General features: G+C 36.5%; 1 protein-coding gene across 1 annotated transcript in view; it reads left to right on the top strand.

Moving 5' to 3' along the window:
• The window catches only part of LOC127868247 (uncharacterized), a 235,629-nt gene that overhangs the window by 122,628 nt on the left and 93,037 nt on the right, over window positions 1–19,964 (top strand). The gene's annotated exons all lie outside the window — the stretch shown is intronic.

Here is a 19,964-nt window from a genome sequence, read left to right as displayed (position 1 = left end):
ACCCCTATTGATTTTGTGGTCACTAGGTCAAAGGTCAAGGTCATGGTGACCCGAAATAGTAAAATGGTTTCCGGATGATAACTCAAGAACGCTTATGCCTAGGATCATGAAACTTAATAGGTAGATTGATCATGATTCGCAGATGACCCCTATTGATTTTCAGGTCACTAGGTCAAAGGTCAAGGTCATGGTGACCTGAAATAGTAAAATGGTGTTTCCAGATGATAACTCACGAATGCTTATGACTAGGATAATGAAACTTTATAGGTACATTGATCATGACTGGCAGATGACCCCTATTGATTTTCAGGTCACTAGGTCCAAGGTCAAGGTCACAGTGACAAAAACATACTCACACAATGGCTGTCACTACAACGGAGAGCCCATATGGGGGGCATGCATGTTTTACAAACAGCCCTTGTTTTTTCCTGATTTTGTAAAGCGGCCTTGGCCCCGCACTTTGTGAAAAAATTGGTCGCGATTTTTTCAAAATTGTGAAAAATGAGTCGCAAACTTTGAAAAATTGTGTAAAAAACGAGTCACAAACTTGTAAAAATTTACACATTTTCACAGCTGAAAATGGCCGTTTTTATTCCCTTGGATCAAATGATCGGGGGAATATTGTTTTGGTCTGTCTCTGTCTGTCTGTCTGTCTGTCTGTCTGTCTGTCTGTCTGTCTGTCTGTCTGTCTGTCTGTCTGTCTGTCTGTCTGTCTGTCTGTCTGTCTGTCTGTCTGTCTGTCTGTCTGTCTGTCTGTCTGTCTGTCTGTCTGTCTGTCTGTCTGTCTGTCTGTCTGTCTGTCTGTCTGTCTGTCTGTCTGTCTGTCTGTCTGTCTGTCTGTCTGTCTGTCTTGTCTGTCTGTCTGTCTGTCTGTCTGTCTGTCTGTCTGTCTGTCTGTACTAGACTAGACTAGACTAGACTAGACTAGACTAGACTAGACTAGACAAGACGGACGGACGGACGGACGGACAGCAGACAGACAGACAGACAGACAGACAGAGACAGACCAAAACAATATTCCCCCGATCATTTGATCCAAGGGAATAAAAACGGCCATTTTCAGCTGTGAAAATGTGTCCGTCCGTCCGTCCGTCTGTCCGTCAGTCCGTCCGTCCGTCCGTCCGTCCGTCCGTCCGTCTTGTCTAGTCTAGTCTAGTCTAGTCTAGTCTAGTCTAGTCTAGTCTAGTCTGTCATTGTAGGTGTGTCTCTCTGTCCCAAACCTTAAACCTTGCTCATGAAATGAAAACTATTTGGTCTATGTTCTTTAAACTTCAAATGTGCATGCATCTCATGGAGATCTACAATCAAACATGGTTTGAGGTCTCTAGGTCAAAGGTCAAGGTCACTGTGACCTTAACATTTAAAATGTAATCTTGTTTTTAAAAATAGCTGCAGTGCGGCTTCAAGGCGCAGTAGGGGGCACATCTCTTGTCATCAAGTAACGTGGCCTTACTAGATTTGTCAAATGTCCATGTCAAAATTGTGAAATGGCCCTTCACGGCCATTCTCTAAGAAGGAAAAAAGCCCTGATCTTAAAGGCTATTTCTTGTGCAAAGCATGCTGTTATCTTAATTGTAAATAATTTTAAAACATATTCATGCTTAACTGTGGTGCTTCAGACAAATTTCACTACCACCACCATACCAGCTAACTTCAACATTTCTATAATTGGTTTCCAGTACACATAAGTATGTATCTTTAACATGACATGACAGTGAGAGGGAAAGATGTGCGGTACTAGTAAATTACATTTAAAATGTATTTTTATGAAGTCAATCAAGAGGAACTTATTCAGAAATACCATGCAATCTTAATGAACTGCTATTCCAAGCAAACCACTCTCCCAGTACTCTCAGTCAACAAGGATGTGTGTTAACCCTCTTGTTTTATTGTAGCTGTCAAATGTTTTGACCTAGATTGTTTCCATTATTGTATGCTTTAAGACCATTGACCGCAAATGAAATTGAACACATTTATTTAGGGAATGCACAGTAACAACAACAGTTTCATGTATATCATTAACTGTATTATATTACTTACTTACTGGTTTGAATAAACAGGCAAGCAAACATTAGTAGTGACCATGATTTAGTAAGTTAGTCCTCGACATCATCAAGCTGAAAAATAAGTTAAAGAAGAAGCGCATTACCAAGGACCACTTCATTAGATTTGACTGAAACTGAACAATGCCAACAAAGCAGACGCAGTCAAAGTACATATAAGTTGCAAGGTTGCAGCCCAGAACATCTTTGACAATGAGACACATAAACAACATCAATAAAGTCCTTCTGTCATTGGCCAAAGAAGTTCTTTGAAGAGAGAAAAATCCATGTGTGACGACCGAGATCATGGACCTAAACAGAAGAGAGCTGAGGCATGAGAAGTACACCAGCCTGGACTCTCAGACAGAATACCAGAAAGAGAACAGGGAGGTGAGAATGAAAATGAAACAGGCCAATGAGAAATTGTCTTAGGACAATTTTAGCAATATTGGCAAGACATGACCATAGACATCAGTACGGAGCACCCTCAAGACCCTCATGAAGATCATTCAGCCCAAGGCCAGTGTTTTAGCAGACAATGATAGGGACCTTCTGACCAAGAATGCTGCAAGCTTAAACAGATGGACCAAATACTTCAACAACCTATGTAACTACTTTAACCAGAGCCCAGTCACTTCAAAACGATCACGCACTTGGCGGGGAAGACTACTTGTCAACTTGTAAAGTCTGGCCAAAGCTGGGGTCGTATTGGCCGCTTAGCAGTACTGATGTCATTATTGGACTGGGTTGCTGCCAAGTCTTGAAGCTAGACACCTCCTCCAGCTTCTCACTGTTTATGGTGCTAACTGCACTGGTGTTGTTCGTGCTGTTCATTATGGTATCAAACATTTCAATGATGACCTCTATCTGTTTTGCTCTTGCAAAGAGTCTATTGGTAAGGTCTTGGAGCTCACTGCTAGTTCCACCAATAAGGTGAATGTAATCAAAAAATCTCAAGTTGTAAATGGTTATTCCATCAACGAAGATTGGGCTGTAGTGGTCTTTCAGGGTCTCCTGTATTATCTTCTTTAGGAAAAGGTTGAACAAGACGGTCCAGAGCAGACATACATGTCGGACGTCCACTGTATTCTGAAAAAGTCACCAATCTATCAATTGAGAAGTACTGTGCTGTTGGCGTTTACGTAGAGTTATTGGATGACTTGCACCAACATTTGACAATTTTGACAATTTCCCCCCCCCCCTGAATCTGCCATAGGCCATCATGTCACAATGCCCAGACCTGACAGTATAATTCTCTTCTGCCAGCGGTTTGTTTTGCTTTCAATTGCTTGAGAATGATGCCTAATATGACTATGCTGGGTTGGATGAGGAGGCTGATGCTGGATAATTCTGGCATATCTTAAAGTTGCCCTTGTTTGGTATGATGATGACCAGAGCCTGGATCCATCCCACGGGCCTGCTCTTCTCCTACCAGATCATGACTGGCAAGTTCTGCATATCTGCCTTGCTTTATCAGATGAAATAGGCCAAAGAGAAGTGGAATGATGGGCAGTGTAACAACATTGACAACACGATTTCCACGGGCAGCAGTAAAAAGGCATACAGCCTTCAAGACCTTCACCAACACAAGTGAGCCTAATGCCATAGCAAATGCTAAATGGGAACCGCCTAAGAGAGAGTGCTTCAATATATAATAACTTGAAATATTTTTTTTTTCTTAATGCTTGACAAATTTCACTCAGCAGCCTAAGAAAGATCATGAAAAGAGATCATAAAGGGAGACATTTTTTGCAATCAATTTTTGCAAACTTATGTCTGTTTGTCATTTGTCTTGTGTTGAGAAATATATGCGTGCTTCATAAAATTATGACACTTTGTAATATTTTGCTTAAGTTCATGTAGTTAGTATATTAAGAGGATTTTTTATTAATATTTTAAATAGCTTAAATTTGATTGTGTCCAAATATGTGTCATGGGGGTCAGTGTCTGTGACATATCTAGTTCTGTATGACATGGGCTACAAGAAACACATACATATTAAGAGTATTGTATAATCACTTGTATGGATTCTTTATTTACTAATTGTTTTGTAATTTGTATTTTCCACATTTTTCTCTTTTGTGTAGGCATTTTTATTTAATTTTTTCGATTTCAGTCTGAAGACCAGCATGGTAAATTGTGATTTAATGGTTCAATACAGAGTCAAGAATGAACACTTCAACCACTAGTTAATAACAATCAGTGTTCTCAGTAACAAGGAAGATTTTAGGCTTGCAAGTCTATTCATAATGACAAATTGTAAACTGAAACTGAAAGACACACTTAACTAAACAATGATTTCATTGTTACTAATTACTTGGAAAAGTATTTTTAGTATTACCCATCATTGATTAAAGAGGTTTGTTTTTAGAAGATTCAATTCGTACTCTTATTATGCAATTTTAAACAAGCTCCACAAGATACTTTGCAATTATTTGTAATTGGCGGACATAAATGGCTTGAGCAAATGTGTTGGTTCAAATTGTAGTATTAAGTGAATGTTAACAAGTTTACAATTCCACTGCAATTGACATAATCGTTTTTAATTTTGCATTAATTAATTATCATTCGACCTATTTTTTGTAGTATGAAATTAAAGTGTGTTTTGCGATAAATCATGTGATTATACTGCAATAAATCATGGAGCTATATTTCTGCAATAAAAACCTATAAATGGTGAAGGTTTTTTTCCTTGTTTCAGTGTGGTCTATGTCAGCCATCTCACAATTTTGATGCAAGCATTTCACCAATCCAATATATCAACATTAGTTGACAAAAAAAGCCTTTCGTAACTGTTTGGAACGGACCTTATAAACTCAACACTGTCAAAAACAGACATTTTATATTCTAAAGTAATGTATGTGTTGCTGTTTTTTGTTTCTATTGCTAATTAGCTCGGCTGTTTTTGGAGAAAATCCTAGGTATTGTCATAGCTGGCTCGTCGTCGTGTCCGTCGTGGTCCGCCGTCCGCCAACCTTCACATTTTGTCAAGGTCTTGAACATTGGCTCAAAAATCAAAGTGATTCCACCTACAACTTTCAAACTTCATATGTAGCTGCACCTTGATGAGTTTTACAAGTCACACCCATTTGAAGGTCACTATGTAAAAGTTCAAGGTCACTGTGACCTTTAAAAAAAATCTGACAAACTTTCATTTATTCAAAACTGTCAACCCGCAGCGGAGCGTGGCACCGGTTTTGCAGTGCTCTTATTTTGCAAATTGTGTTAACTACTCAGATAATGGATTGTGCTTGTTTAAATGCCAAAGGCGAAGGGATATAGTTTTGGCATTTGGCATCAGACCATCCATCCGTTTGTCTATCACTAACTTGTTAGGGCTATATCTCAGACACTATAATTTTACAACATGATACCTCATAGGTGTATAGATATATATGAGGAGAAGGCGGGGGATATCGATTCAACAAATTAGCTTGTTGTTAAGGCATTTAAAGTATAAAACTTGTGAAAACAGTGTTGTAACGCAAGCTCACCATTGCATAAGACGATGTCTAAACTGTGTAGTAAACTTTGAGATCCTTAGTTTAAGAAAATCAGTTTAGATTCACTTTAAAGAAATCACAGTAAGATTAAAGCATGCACTTTTACAACGGAAATAGCTTAAATAAGAAAGATCATGTGGCGCAAGTGAAAACACATGAGTAATGTGGTGAAGACCGATAGCCAGACAAGTGCAGCAATCTGGAGTTGATTTTGTAGTCTAATCCATTTATAAGTTTAAATATTGTTTGAATCAATTTTCAAATTGATAAAATTGCATTTTCATGAAATGCATTAAAATTTCAGACATTGTAGGGATTCCTGCGGGCATGTGCCATAGCACAATTGTTATCGACAAAGGGTTTAAACTTGGACGACATAACATGGCTTACATTTCTCACAATATAACTAAAATTCAATGTATAACTAATGTGTCTAGCTAAACAACAGACATCACATAGACACACATTTTAATGTTTGTCAAAAGTATTGACTATGGATCATTAACGATACAGTTAACCTTTCAGAAGTTTGTGGATCAGATTATGTATGACCTTATTTTTTGAAAGAAAATACATCCAGCTTTTTAAATGAAAATATGATAATTTTTCACTGTACCTATACATTAAAACATAATTTTACAACCTCTACAAGTATGTGACAAAATGTGTTGTAAAATTTAGAAGTGTTTGTGACTAAATTTCTCACAATTTGTATTGTATATAGTCACCACTTCGTCCGTGCGTGCATGTGTCCGTCCGTCCGTGCACAATTTTTGTCCGGGCTATTTCTCAGCAATTAATGACAGGTATTCAATTAAACTTTATGGGAAGCTTCACTACCAAGAGGAGATGTGCATATTATCAGCAGGTTCTGGTCGGATGATTTTCCATTTACTGTACATAAAGTGCAATTCTTGTCCCGGCTATTTCTCAGCAACTAATGACTGAAATTCTATGAAACTTTATGGGAAGCTTTCAACAGGAGATGTGCATATTATCAACCGGTTCTCGTCGGATGACTTTTCACAGAGTTATGGCCCTTTGAAATTTTCCATTGTACATATAGTGCAATTCTTGTCCGCTATTTCTCAGCAACTTATTACGGGAATTCAATGAAACTATATGGGAAGCTTCACTACCAACAGGAGATGTGCATATTATCAGCCTGTTATGGTCAGATGATTTTTTACAGAGTTATGACCCTTTGAAATTTTCCATTAACTGTACATATAGTGCAATTCTTGTCCGGGCTATTTCTCAGCAACTACTTACTGGAATTCAATGAAGCTTTATGGGAAGCTTAACTACCTTGAGGAGATGGGCATGTTATTTGTGGGTTCTGGTTAAATGATTTATTTACAGAGTTATGGCCCTTTGAAATTTTTAAGTTGCTAAACCATCCATCGTATTATTTTGTCCCTCAAGACGTTTCCTTTTATCTGAATATTCAATAGTGCAATATTGTGACAAAAAAAACTTTGGGGAGCATCACCTGTCTCAGACGGTTTCTTGTTCGTTATTGTTGGGACTTTTTTCAAATAAATTGAGCGTCTTATTTTTACTTCACAAAAATAGAAAAGAGAGCCCTGTGTTGTGATGGTAATTCAAGAATTTCCCAGGTGTTCACTTCAGTAAAATGTGCATCTTTAAATATGTGCTATATAGGAGACATTTGACAAACATATAATTTATGCATTCGACCCAGTGAAACCACTTTTAAGTAGACTATTTTGCATATATAAGTTCGCAAACCTGTTATAATGTTAATCTCAGGTATTAATTTTGCATGATTAGCTTAATATTTGTATTGAATGTAATCATCTCAAATAATTTTAATGAACCTGAGAAAAGTTATTATTGCTTTGGTGTGTAATCCTGCTGTCTGTAGATCTGCCGTAAAATCATATGGTATTCTATAGAAATCGTTCGATGGAATTCCGTTGAGTAATGGCACTAACTTTCCATATGATTCCATGCAATCAATGGAAAAGTGAACAAAAAACACAGAGGAGGCCGACTTGATATGCAGTATGGAATGCCGTAGAATTCCATAGAATGCTGTGGAATTCCATAGAACGCCATACAATTTCATAGAATGCCATGGAATTCCATAGAACACCGTGGAATTCCATAGAATGTCGTGGAATTCCATAGAACGCCATGGAATTCTAAAGAATTATATGGAATTACGTAAAAAGCTATGGAATTTAATAGAAAGCTGGATTAAAATATAGAAAAAACAGATTATAGATTACAGGCATTTTATTCATTTTGAAAACCAAATGTGCATGTAACTATTAAAGTTTCATCGGATCCTAGACGTTAAACAACAGCTTTAAGGTAATTTTGTAGAAATCTGCCTCGATCTTTTACCATGAGTTTACGGTATAAACACTAATGAACAAGACCTGTCATCAATCATACAAATAAATGCTTAAAATTCAATAGTGTTATACTCATGGTCTGTGTTGTGTACACTGTCAAAACTTGCAAATATTACAAGCAAAACTTGCAGTACCAGAAACAAGACAGTTTAGGGGCCCATCCTATCAAAGATCGTACGACAATGTTAACTTGAGATTGTATTTTGTAATTTAAAAATATTGGCGATCCATGGAAAGTATGTTTCATATTTAAAGGAGATAAGACAGATACTTGGAAAATGACTGAAGTTAAACATGTCAGTTTAACACTAGCTTTGGATGGCTTTGGCTGGTCTCGAAGATCATACTTCACGGCGTCCTTCATGGTGGAGGTCCATTTTTGCTTGATGACTTCTACAAAGGGAAATATACAAAACAAAATATTAAATGGTCAATAGTGTTGTTTTCTTCTTATGGTGTTGCATTAACCCAATCCAGTTGGGAGACTAATTTAATATACTTATAATTATATTGCATACAGGCTGTAGACAAGTTCAAGTCCAACAATGGTTGGGCCTGATCTTGGCATTGTAACAGCCCGTTTGTATTTAGAGAGAGAAATATGAAATGTTAAAAAAGTGGTGTGAAAAAAAAGCAAAATGGCATAATTGTTAAGCGACTGGATATATCTGGAACACTGGATTAACCTTTGTTAAAACAAAATGAACAACATAAGATACATGGTATTGCATGTTATTATAACATAAGATATCATTACCAAAAAAAAGTTTGTGTACCTTACCATGAAACTAATCTTCTTCTGATCTTCAATGGCTGGCCGCCTTGTTCCATCCTTAACAAGGCCTCCCGTGAGGCTTCTCCCCCTCGTCTCCTCCTCCATCTTGCAAAACACCATCGTTCTTCCTCTCTTGTAGTCCTTGCAACCGTCTAATATATCCAAAATTTGGCTCAAAAATTGTATTGTAAATGCCATTGTTAATCTACCACAAGACTCCCATAAGGCAATAAAGATGTTATCGATAAGGGCGCGTGGCAAAATTTCCCTTTGAAAAGGGCAGAGGTGCTATCCGTGAGGGCGGCGTGGCTTTTCGCCACGCTAAAATGGCCTGGGAAAAACACTACAAGTAATGCAAGGAAATCTCTTTAATGTTAAAAGGGGAACATGGTGTCCACTGTTTTTTGTGAAGACAACATGCTGAATATTCTGTGTCAATGCGGCATGTGGGGGTATTTGTCACGTCTGTGCCAAAGCTCTAGTTGTGTTAATTGTCCAAAATTGAATATGCACAACCAAAGTTTAAATTTTAAGCACATTTGAAAACAAAGCCAAATCATAACTCACATCAGATTAAATACATATTTTGATGAAAGAAAAAGCAAATTTTAACATACCTCTGGTAATTATATTTCTCTCCTCATAGTCTTCTGCGCCCCATTTCATGGAACATTTTGATTTTTCGCTTGAAAACTTCAAATGTCAAGTCTCTGAGATTTTGTTGCACACATACAAGTGTACTATCCTTTTCAAAGTAGACTAAACCAAACATCTTTTAACCATATATATTACAACACTTTAATAATGTTATGTCTTAATTTCACAATTGTCCTTATAAATTTTTGTCACAAATTTTGTTTTGTTAAAGCACTCGCATTCCAATGAATATATTCATTAAAAAGGAGCCAAGCAAAGACATGCGAGTTAATTTACCACACCTGACCTGGTGTTTGGGCAAACTTGGGTAGTTGGATTTCACTCTATCTTTGGATACCATTTAAAATGTCACTGCTAAGATACAGCACTACAGTTCTGTCGGAAATCTTCGCGAAGTACTCACAAAAATAATGACGTTTATCACACTTAAAAATGAAACAATATTGATACACGGAATTTCTACTGGCCCGACGGGCGTACGATATGGCTATTTTAATAGGCCCGAGCTATAATTTGCACGCCCAGGCCAACAGGCGTGCGCTTATTTCGCAGACTGCAGCAGACAACATTTTCTAGCAATTTTAAGTATTTTCGGACAATTTATCTAGCAATAAGCAAAGAATAAACACTTTGTAAAAAATGTAAACCTTATTTCACTCCATTGTAGATTTTCCTTGAAGCCTGTTGGATTAAATTGTAACTTTCTATGTTCCTTATGGTATGAAAAATAATGCTGTTTTTTTGTTGCTAATAATATGCTGTATTTTTTTGGTCATTTTAACTATTGTATGAATTGAACATTACTGTTGGTTTTTCGGTGAATAAAGAAATGTTTCCGGCAATAAACATTTTGAAACTGAAATCAGAAGTCTTTTTCCTTAAATTATTTATTCCCATTTTGAAGTCAAATATTCTGCCTCATTTTTCTACCAAATACAAAAATTCTTCCTTGCTAAAATGCAAAGAGCTTATACAAATCTGTCTTGTGTTAAAAGTGTGTCTAGTGTAAAAATCTTTACAGATAAAATTCTGCTTCAATGTAATTCTGCTTAGATAATCTGTACAGAGTTGAAGGTATAATTTCTGGCTGTGTCCTCTTTGTACAGAAAACATGAATTCTGTCTTAATTCTGGGCAGATTTTGTACAGACTCTGTACATAATTTGCATAGAATATTTGTATAGGCTGTAACTGTGATCTACTTTGTTGTCGGTGTCATGAACTGTAATGAAATTATTGTAGGCCCCGACTTTGATGGCATCAAAGAATTACACTTTGCAGGTTTTTTAAATTAATTAATTCATACAAAATTGACATGAGTTAATTTTAATGCTTAAAAAATCATAAAAGTGAATTAAAAATCCTCATAGCGACTTGGAATTCCAATTCATTGGAATTAATAACATCCTGTAATCCTATTTAGTAAACAATTTTGAAATGTCTTGTACTTCTATTAAATAATCTTCAAGTAGTTGTCCATAATACATACTTTTTAAATTTATTTCTGTACTAGTAAATTTTGCCAATAACTGTTTCTGCCCCTGAGAAACCAGCAAAAAAAAGTTATTTTCCATTGAATTCCATCCAAGAAAATGTATAAGTTATTTTCCATTACGATTTCCATTGAAAAAAATGGCCAACTTTTCATAGTGTTTTCCATATATTCCGTAGAAATGCATGGAATTTTAGTAGAGATTCCATGCAATTCCATAACAGCTTCAGATGGAAAATTGGCAAGTGGATGGAATTCCATCAAATTCCATTGATTTCCATTGAATTCCATATTGTTTTCTATAGAATTCCATATAAGTGCTAATGACTATGGCAGATCTACAGACAGATTAGGCCTAGGATCATGAAACTTCATAGGTACATTGATCATGACTGGTAAATGACCCCTATTTTGATTTTCAGGTCAATAGGTCAAAGGTCAAGGTCACAGTGACTCGAAATAGTAAAAATGGTTTCCGGATGATAACTCAAGAATGCTTAGGCCTAGGATCATGAAACTTCATAGGTACATTAATTGCAGATGACCCCTATTGATTTTCAGGTCACTAGGTCAAAGGTCAAGGTCACAGTGACTCAAAACAGTAAAATGGTTTCCGGATGATAACTCAAGAACGCTTATGCCTAGGATCATGAAACTTCATAGAAACATTGATCATGACTGGCAGATGACCCCTATTTTGAGGTCACTAGGTCAAAGGTCAAGGTCACAGTGACTCGTAATAGTAAAATGGTTCCGAATGATAACTCAAGAACGCTTATGCTTAGGATCATGAAACTTCATAGGAACATTGATCCTGACTGACAGATGACATCTATTGATTTTCAGGTCACTAGGTCAAAGGTCAAGGTCATAGTGACTTGAAACAGTAAAATAGTTTCCTGATGATAACTCAAGAATGCTTATGCCTAGGATCATGAAACTTCATAGGTACATTGATCATGGCTGGCAGATGCCCCTATTGATTTTGAGGTTACTAGGTCAAAGGTCAATGTCACAGTGACTCGAAACAGTAAAATGGTTTCCTGATGATAACTCAAGAATGCTTACGCCTAGGATCATGAAACTTCATAGGTACATTAATCATGACTGGCAGATGACCTCTATTAATTTTCAGGTCACTAGGTCAAAGGTCAAGGTTACATTGACTCAAAACAGTAAAATGATTTCCTGATGATAACCTAAAAATAATTAGGCCTAGGATCATGAAACTTCATAGGTACATTGATCATGACAAGCAGATAACCCCTATTGATTTTCATGTCACTAGGTCAAAGGTCAAGGTCACAGTGACAAAAAACGTATTCAAACAATAGCTGCCACTACAACTGACAGCCCTTATATTATGGGGGGCATGCATGTTTTACAAAGAGCCCTTGTTTATTCTAGTTTTTAAATGATCAACATTTTATATGTTTTGAAAGTTTTTTACTAGGGTAGTGATTACTTGCTTAAGCAAACATGTAAAACAAAACACAAATGAACAACTATAAATAACTGTTTTAACAAAGTGAATTGCAAGTTAATTTGCATTTTATTTTATTTTATCTCTTGTATTACAGGGGATAGTTACCGATTTATCTACAAAGCACAAACAGTACTAGTATTTGTGTTAAGTTTTTATTTACAGTTGAAAACTTCATAATAATATGTCCAAACTGGAAAAAAATAGTGTGTCTGGCATTTTATAGTTTTGACAGAAAGTAATGTATTTCCTGCACAAAAAATTACTTGTTAAATAATTAAATAAATATTCCTAAAGTTAATTATTAAATATATTTTTTAGCTCACCTGGGCACAACGTGCTCATGGTGAGCTATTGTGATCGCCTTTTGTCCGTTGTGCGTCGTCAACATTTACCTTGTTAACACTCTAAAGGTCACATTTATTGTCCAATCTTCATGAAACTTGGTTAGAACATGTGTCCCAATAAAATCTTGGACGTGTTCGAAAATGGTTTCAGTTGGTTGAAAAACATGGCCGCCAGGGTGCGTGTCAGATTTCCTTATATGGCTAGAGTAAAACCTTGTTAACACTCTAGAAGTCACATTTTTAGTCCAATCTTCATGAAACTTTGTCAGAACATGTGTGCCAATAATATCTTGGATGAATTCGAAAATGGTTCCAGTTGGTTGAACAACATGGCCGCCAGGGGGCGTGGCAGTTTTCCTTATATGGCTTTAGTAAAACCTTGTTAACACTCTAGAAGTCACATTTTAAGTCCAATCTTCATGAAACTTGGTCAAAACATGTGTCCCAATAATATCTTGGACGAGTTGGAAACTGGTTCCAGTTGAATGAAAAACATGGCCGCCATGGGGCGGGGCAGTTTTCCTTATATGGCTTTACTGTATGGTAAAACCTTGTTAACACTCTAGAAGTCACATTTGTAGTCCAATGCTCATGAAACTTGGTCAGAATATTTGAACTAATAATATCTGGGCTAAGTTCAAAAATGGTTGAGATCAGTTAAAAAACATGGCCGCAAGGGGGCGTGGCATTTTTTCTTAAATGGCTATTTACTACAAAACCTTGTTAACACTCTAGAAGTCACATGTATTATCCAATCTTTATGAAACTTGATCAGAACATTTGTTCTAACATTTTTTTCAGAATAGTCTAGTTCCTTTGGCTTTCCGGTGAGCTCTCTAGGGCCTGATGGCCCTCTTGTTAAAATATGTGTGTAACAAAAGTATGCTTTACAGTTAGTTTTGTTTTTCGCTACCAAATATCAAGGCATGTTCGAATCTGGATCAAGTGGTGTTAAAAACTTAGGATTGTGGGAGCAGTGGTCTAATGGTAGGACGCTGGCGTAGGGATCAAGAGGTCCCGGGTAGGATTGTGGGAGCAGTGGTCTAATGGTAGGACGCTGGCGTAGGGAACGAGAGGTCCCGGGCATTGTGGGAGCAGTGGTCTAATGGTAGGACGCTGGCGTAGGGAACAAGAGGTCCCGGGTAGGATTGTGGGAGCAGTGGTCTAATGGTAGGACGCTGGCGTAGGGAACGAGAGGTCCCGGGATTGTGAGAGCAGTGGTCTAATGGTAGGACGCTGGCGTAGGGAATGAGAGGTCCCGGGTTCCAATCTGGATCAAGTGGTGTTTAAAACTTAGGATTGTGGGAGCAGTGGTCTAATGGTAGGACGCTGGCGTAGGGAAAGAGAGGTCCCGGGTTTGAATCCCGCTCCGACCACTGGAATTTCCTTGAACACAAAATTTATCTCACATTTGCTCGTCTCCACCCAGGTGTATAAATGGGTACCTGTGAGGGAAATAAACCAATGTGCTGTGGCTGCATACTGCGCCAACGGACGACTTATGACCCAGTGATCAGGGAAAAAAACTGTAAAGCGCCTTTGAACGCACATCTCGAGTATGAAAAGGGCGCTATATAAATGTGGTATAAAAAAATAAAAAAGGATATGTCTTCAAGGATTTATATACGTTTAGCTGTGAGGGCATCAGTGCTTCTCTTATTTGTATGCTCTTAGTATGGTGGCATAGAGCAGTTGAACTGTCTGTCTTTCAGTGTGTCTGTCAGGCATCTGTTTCAAGAGTTTGTTTCATTAACCCTTTTATATATTTACCTTATTATTGGTGTGTGAGTCTACCTGCATGACTTACAGGTCAAGTTCAAGTTTTTTTCCGGTGTATTGATTTTAGGAGAAGTAATGGGCCCTTAGAGACTTACAGATTTACTCTAGAATAGCAGTTTTCAGGATTGTGTTTAAATTGTGTAAAAGTGTAACTAGTTGTGAGATTTTACAGTCCTACTGATATAAACTTTAAATAATGCGACACTAAACAGATAAACGACTGTTCAGTATCGGTTCATGTTAAATTTACAGCATATGCATTGCTCAACCAAAATTAAATTAATTAGTGTATATGTATGGTCTTTGTAGAAGGCATATCGTTTCTGAACTGTCGGTTACTCTGTCACTCCATCAACATGTCCGAACCTGATGATTTCATCTCTTTTACACAAACAGTTTTTTATCTGGTCAGGAACACGTTTTCTAAAAAAGTTATCACCATAAAATGAAGTTCATGTTTAATAATAATGAACATTTCTTAAGACGTTATATAATCATTTATAGCTGCCTGTCCTTCCTTCAATCTATCCGTTACCCTCTTGTATCCGCTCCTATACACTCTAAAGGATTTTCATTAAACTTTCCGTAAATGTTAAGAGCATTGAGATCATGTGCATAAGGCTTGAGGCAGTTGTGTCGGCACAGAATAGGTTAATGTCATACTTAAAGGTCTAAATTTCGAACCTCTATTTTAGTATTTTCCCAATAGTTCCTATACCCTTTGGAAGATTGTATACAACTAGGCTAACATGTATATTAAGATGATGTGAATAAAGTATGCGACAATCATGCTGACTCAAGGTTGAGGTCAAACTTCAAGGTCGAAAGGTAAAGGTTCTATTTTAGTATTTCCTCCATATATTCTATGACCAATCCGGGATTGTCATGACACATGGCCTTAATGTTGTGGTAATTGAGACGATGTGCAAAAGACACGAGTTGGTTAAGCTAACCCAGGTCAGGTCAAAAGTTTGAACCTTTATTGTTGTTTCCACTCAATATCTCATCTACTCTTTCAATGGTTTTCATGAAACTTGGTGACACTGTTAAGGTGTTTGTGGGTGATTATGAGTTGGTCATGCTAAATAAAGATCAATATCACACTAAAGTCTTGAAGGTCAATAGTTCAGATTTCATTTTTTATAAATGCTTCTTATCTCTTATATTCATTGAGGGATTGCTGTTAAAAGTTTATCAAACACTTAAACTCAAAGTCAAGGTCACCATTTAAGAGTCAAAAGAATCACGGTGGGGTAGATATACCTGCCTCTCCATTGCCTTGCTCTTTGTCAGCTACATGAATTTAAGTGGTTCAAGGTAAATTATCATAACTCCGTGATTTAAACATAACGTCTGAATTTCAATCCTTAGCCCAAATATTCTGGTCATTTTCATCTTTAACAGTATTTATCAATTTAAGTAATTCTGAATTTTCAGGAGTGAATATTGTAAAACTGAGTTTGTGGCTCAGTCCCATGTTGTCATTTGATGCTCATCATCCAGTCTTAATTTTGTGTACAGGTGAACTATAAATATATTAATTGAGCATACATGTACATGTTGTAATTCTTGTGTATGGCATTGTTACCTGCAATAAACATTTAGAAGCCAGAATCATAAGTATGTTTTTTTTTAATTATCTAAGTCTCATTTTGAAGTTCTGTATCAATAGTTTTCAAAGTCCAACAATCAGTCTCATTTTTTAACCAAATTCTAAAATTATGCCATTCTGAAATGTATAGTGCTTAAATTCTGCATTGTAAAAGTGAAGAGCGTCAAACTTATGTTTGGTATGAAAATATATGCAGATAATTTCTGCTTAATTGTGAATCTGCTCTGCAACAATTTGTTTATGTGTACAAAGTTTCTGGGACTGTGTACTCTCTGTACAAAATAAATGTATAATGTATTCATATTGGCCAGGTGTATGGCACGCCTGAACCACAAAAATGAGAAAAACTAAGTTTAAGTTACTTAAACTGGGTTTTTCTCTACTTAAATTCAATTTAAGTTACTTAATTCGAATTAACGCTGCTTAAAATGAATTTAAGTAGTTTTTGTGGTTCCCGCGGCGTTAACGCTAATTAAAACACCGAAAATGCATTAACGGTGCTTAATGGTAATTTTCTTACTTAAGTTGAATTAATTCAACTTAACAAGGATTTTCTCTATCAATTGTACTATTTTCAATTAAGTTGCGTTAAAATAGGTTTTTCTACTTAAAATATGTTTTTAGTTACACGAATTCAACTTTAGTAAGGAATTTTACTTAAGTTGTAAAGTCGAATTGTTTTGATTGGTCAGTTAATGATCCGGAAGACTTAAGCCAATCAGAAACGTCGTAACAAACGTAAACAGGAAAGGATATTCTTCTACCGCCATTTACAATTTTGCAATGGATCGGTTACAACGCACGCATTTACCTACAGCTGACAGTGTTCTTGAAAGAGTTTCAATAACACTCAGAGATGTACAGAGAGGCAAACAGAACGGCAACCTTGACGTTTCTGCAGCTCGCACCCAGATCGCCAGTCTTCTTACAAACTTGCAGAGACTTGAGAATGACCACACCGTCCCAGATGATTTACTGAAGAGCACCATCCAGTCAGTAGTGTTAGTCAGAGATAGTCTCCCTGATTTGACTCAACATGCTCAACACAGCAGTCATTCAGTTGATCGTTATGGTGAGTAGAATGCTAAATATAACAAACTTTTTGGCCTGTCATGCATAAAGGGGGTAAGGAGGGAGTCCCATCCCGAAATCCTGTACCTATTATTTTGCTCCTTTGAGTCCTTTCCCGATTTCCTGGATTAAATTAAATTCATTCCCAAATGCCAGATAAAGGTATAAAAAAATGTTAGGCAAATTGTTTTAAATAGATCTAAACCGCAATGCATATCTTACAGTCCCAGCCAAACTCACAGGACCTCAGGACATGACTGGTAAAAAAATTGGAGGTCCAGTAAGGTGACCACACTTACAGGACCTCCTGACCAGTATAATATTTTCTGATGCAAAACATAAATAAAGGACCGTCCAGTAAAAATTTTTAAGGTCCTGTAAAAGTTTTGATATTACAGGACCTCCTGTCCAGTAAAAATAAATTGAGTTTGGCTGGGACTGATCTTAAGTTTTTATTCACATCAAATTTTCTGTTTTTAAATTCTCACAAAAAACTTGTGTGTTTATTTTATAATTCTGATGTAAAATTTGAAAAAATTTCCAAATTCTGGATAGGAATCCAGATTCTTGATAACATTTTTCCTTAATTCCTTAAGAAATTTAACGACATTCCCAATATCCCGGAGTTAAAATTGCTTCATCCTTGAGTCCCCATGAAAAGCCTTCCCCTCGCCATGGATATACTGTTTATGATATTTTCGTGCATGTTCATGTATAGTCTGTTTTCAAAGGCTGTCCAGGTAGGAATACATGGGGTCCTCTTGTATTATATATTAAAGCTGGAAAAAAACAATTTTTAACCAGGTGTTTCTCAGAAACCCCGTATTTTAATCAGTACAAACAGGTTGATCCACTCCCATTCACGTGTGGCCCGTCACGGATGAAGCCTGACTTGAAATGTTATTCTGGCTAAAACAAATTTTAGCTGACTTAAGATTCTAATCCAAATTTATAATATCTGTATTTTTTGCTCGTACCACATGGCAATCTTTTTCTTCCGACCTCGGGCCTGAATTTATTAACAAACCTGACAACCAATCAAAACGCTTGTTTCATATGCTTATTTTCGGACGCGAGTTTTGACTTAACGATAATTAATAATTCAACTTAAGTAAAAATTTTATTACTTAAGTAATAATTAAATACAATTAACGATGCGAAAGCACTTAAATTAATTTTAAGCAGCGTTAAATGCAATTTAAGTAACTTAACGGTAATTAAAATCAATTTTTGTTGTTCGGGCGCACTTAACGAGTTAAACTAAGTTTTTCTCTGCTTAATTCATTTTTCTCACATAAATAGAAAATAACTCTTCGTAACTACTTAATGCATTTAGTAGCGTTAATTCGAATTAAGTTACTTAAATTGAGTTTAAGTAGTGAAAAACTAAGTTTAAGTTACTTAAACTTAGTTTTTCTCTTTTTTGTGGTTCAGGCGTGCCATACAGGTGTGTTACAGACTCTGCACAGAAATGTCACATAGTTTGAACAGTAGTTCACGCAGACTGTCAAATTTACAATAGTAAATAAGGGCTATGTTATTATGCCCTCCTTCGAAGAAGAGGGGGTATAATGTTATGCACATGTCGGTCCGTCCGTCGGTCCCTCCATCCACCAGATGTTTCCGGATGATAACTCAAGAACGCTTACGCGTAGGATCATGAAACTTCATAAGTACATTTGTCATGTACATACAATGACTGGCAGATGATCCCTATTGATTTTCAGGTCACTAGGTCAAAGGTCAAGGTCACAGTGACTCGAAACAGTAAAATGGTTTCCGGATGATAACTCAAGAATGCATACGCCTAGGATCATGAAAATTCATAGGTACATTTATCATGACTGGCAGATAACTGCTATTAATTGTCAGGTCACTAGGTCAAAGGTCAAGGTCACATTGACTGGAAACAGTAAAATGGTTTCCTGATGATAACTCAAGAATAATTAGGCCTAGGATCATGAAACTTTATCGGCACATTGATCATGACTGGCAGATGACCCTTATTTACTTTCAGGTCACTAGGTCAAAGGTCAAGGTCTCAGTGACAAAAACATATTCACACAATGGCTGCCACTACAACTGACAGCCCATATGGGGAGCATGCATGTTTTACAAACAGCCCTTGTTTAAAAGATTAGTAATATGAAAAATCAGTGTGAATACCGTTCGAGGAAAAAGCTGACAATTGGCATTGAAACAGTCAGCCTAATGGCAGAGGGGTTAATCACGTGATAATCAAGATGGAGACATCCATACAGAGACAGGTATTTTTCACCGGTTTTTACCCTTTATAACTTGTATAAATTGTTTTTTATACCGCTCAATTTCCAACCACATTGATAGCAGGACAGTTACTAGCTTTTATTTGGTATTGTTATTTGCTCTATATCTTGACTTTACTCGCTGCAAAATTTCTTAGCTGAATGACCTAATTATACATCCACTAAGAAAAGTTGCGTTGAGAAAATTCCAGATATAAAGCAAATTTCATTACGAAATAAACACTTATCACCTTTCATTTATATGGCTGGAAAGTGAGCGTAATAAAAAAATAAACAAAAGTAATAAATGGTATAAAACGGCAAACAATGTTTGTCTTAGTTAAGCATGGACCTGCCATCTTCAGTATCACATGATTATCTCCTCTGCTTAGAATCAACATTATCATCAACAATGTAACATCTACTTGTAGAAATACTTAAAGATTTGGCCTGTGTAACAATCTGCAAACCAGTTCTTTATGGAAAGCCTTGACTGTCTTATAATACTAAAACTTGTGATATTACATTAATCTGACTGTGCATGAATGCCTGTAAC

The sequence above is a fragment of the Dreissena polymorpha genome, chromosome 2 (assembly GCF_020536995.1).
Source record: "Dreissena polymorpha isolate Duluth1 chromosome 2, UMN_Dpol_1.0, whole genome shotgun sequence".
In the NCBI taxonomy this organism is placed as follows: Eukaryota; Metazoa; Mollusca; class Bivalvia; order Myida; family Dreissenidae; genus Dreissena; species Dreissena polymorpha.
Note: the sequence above shows the minus strand (reverse complement) of the source record. Positions and strands in the feature narration are given on the sequence as shown.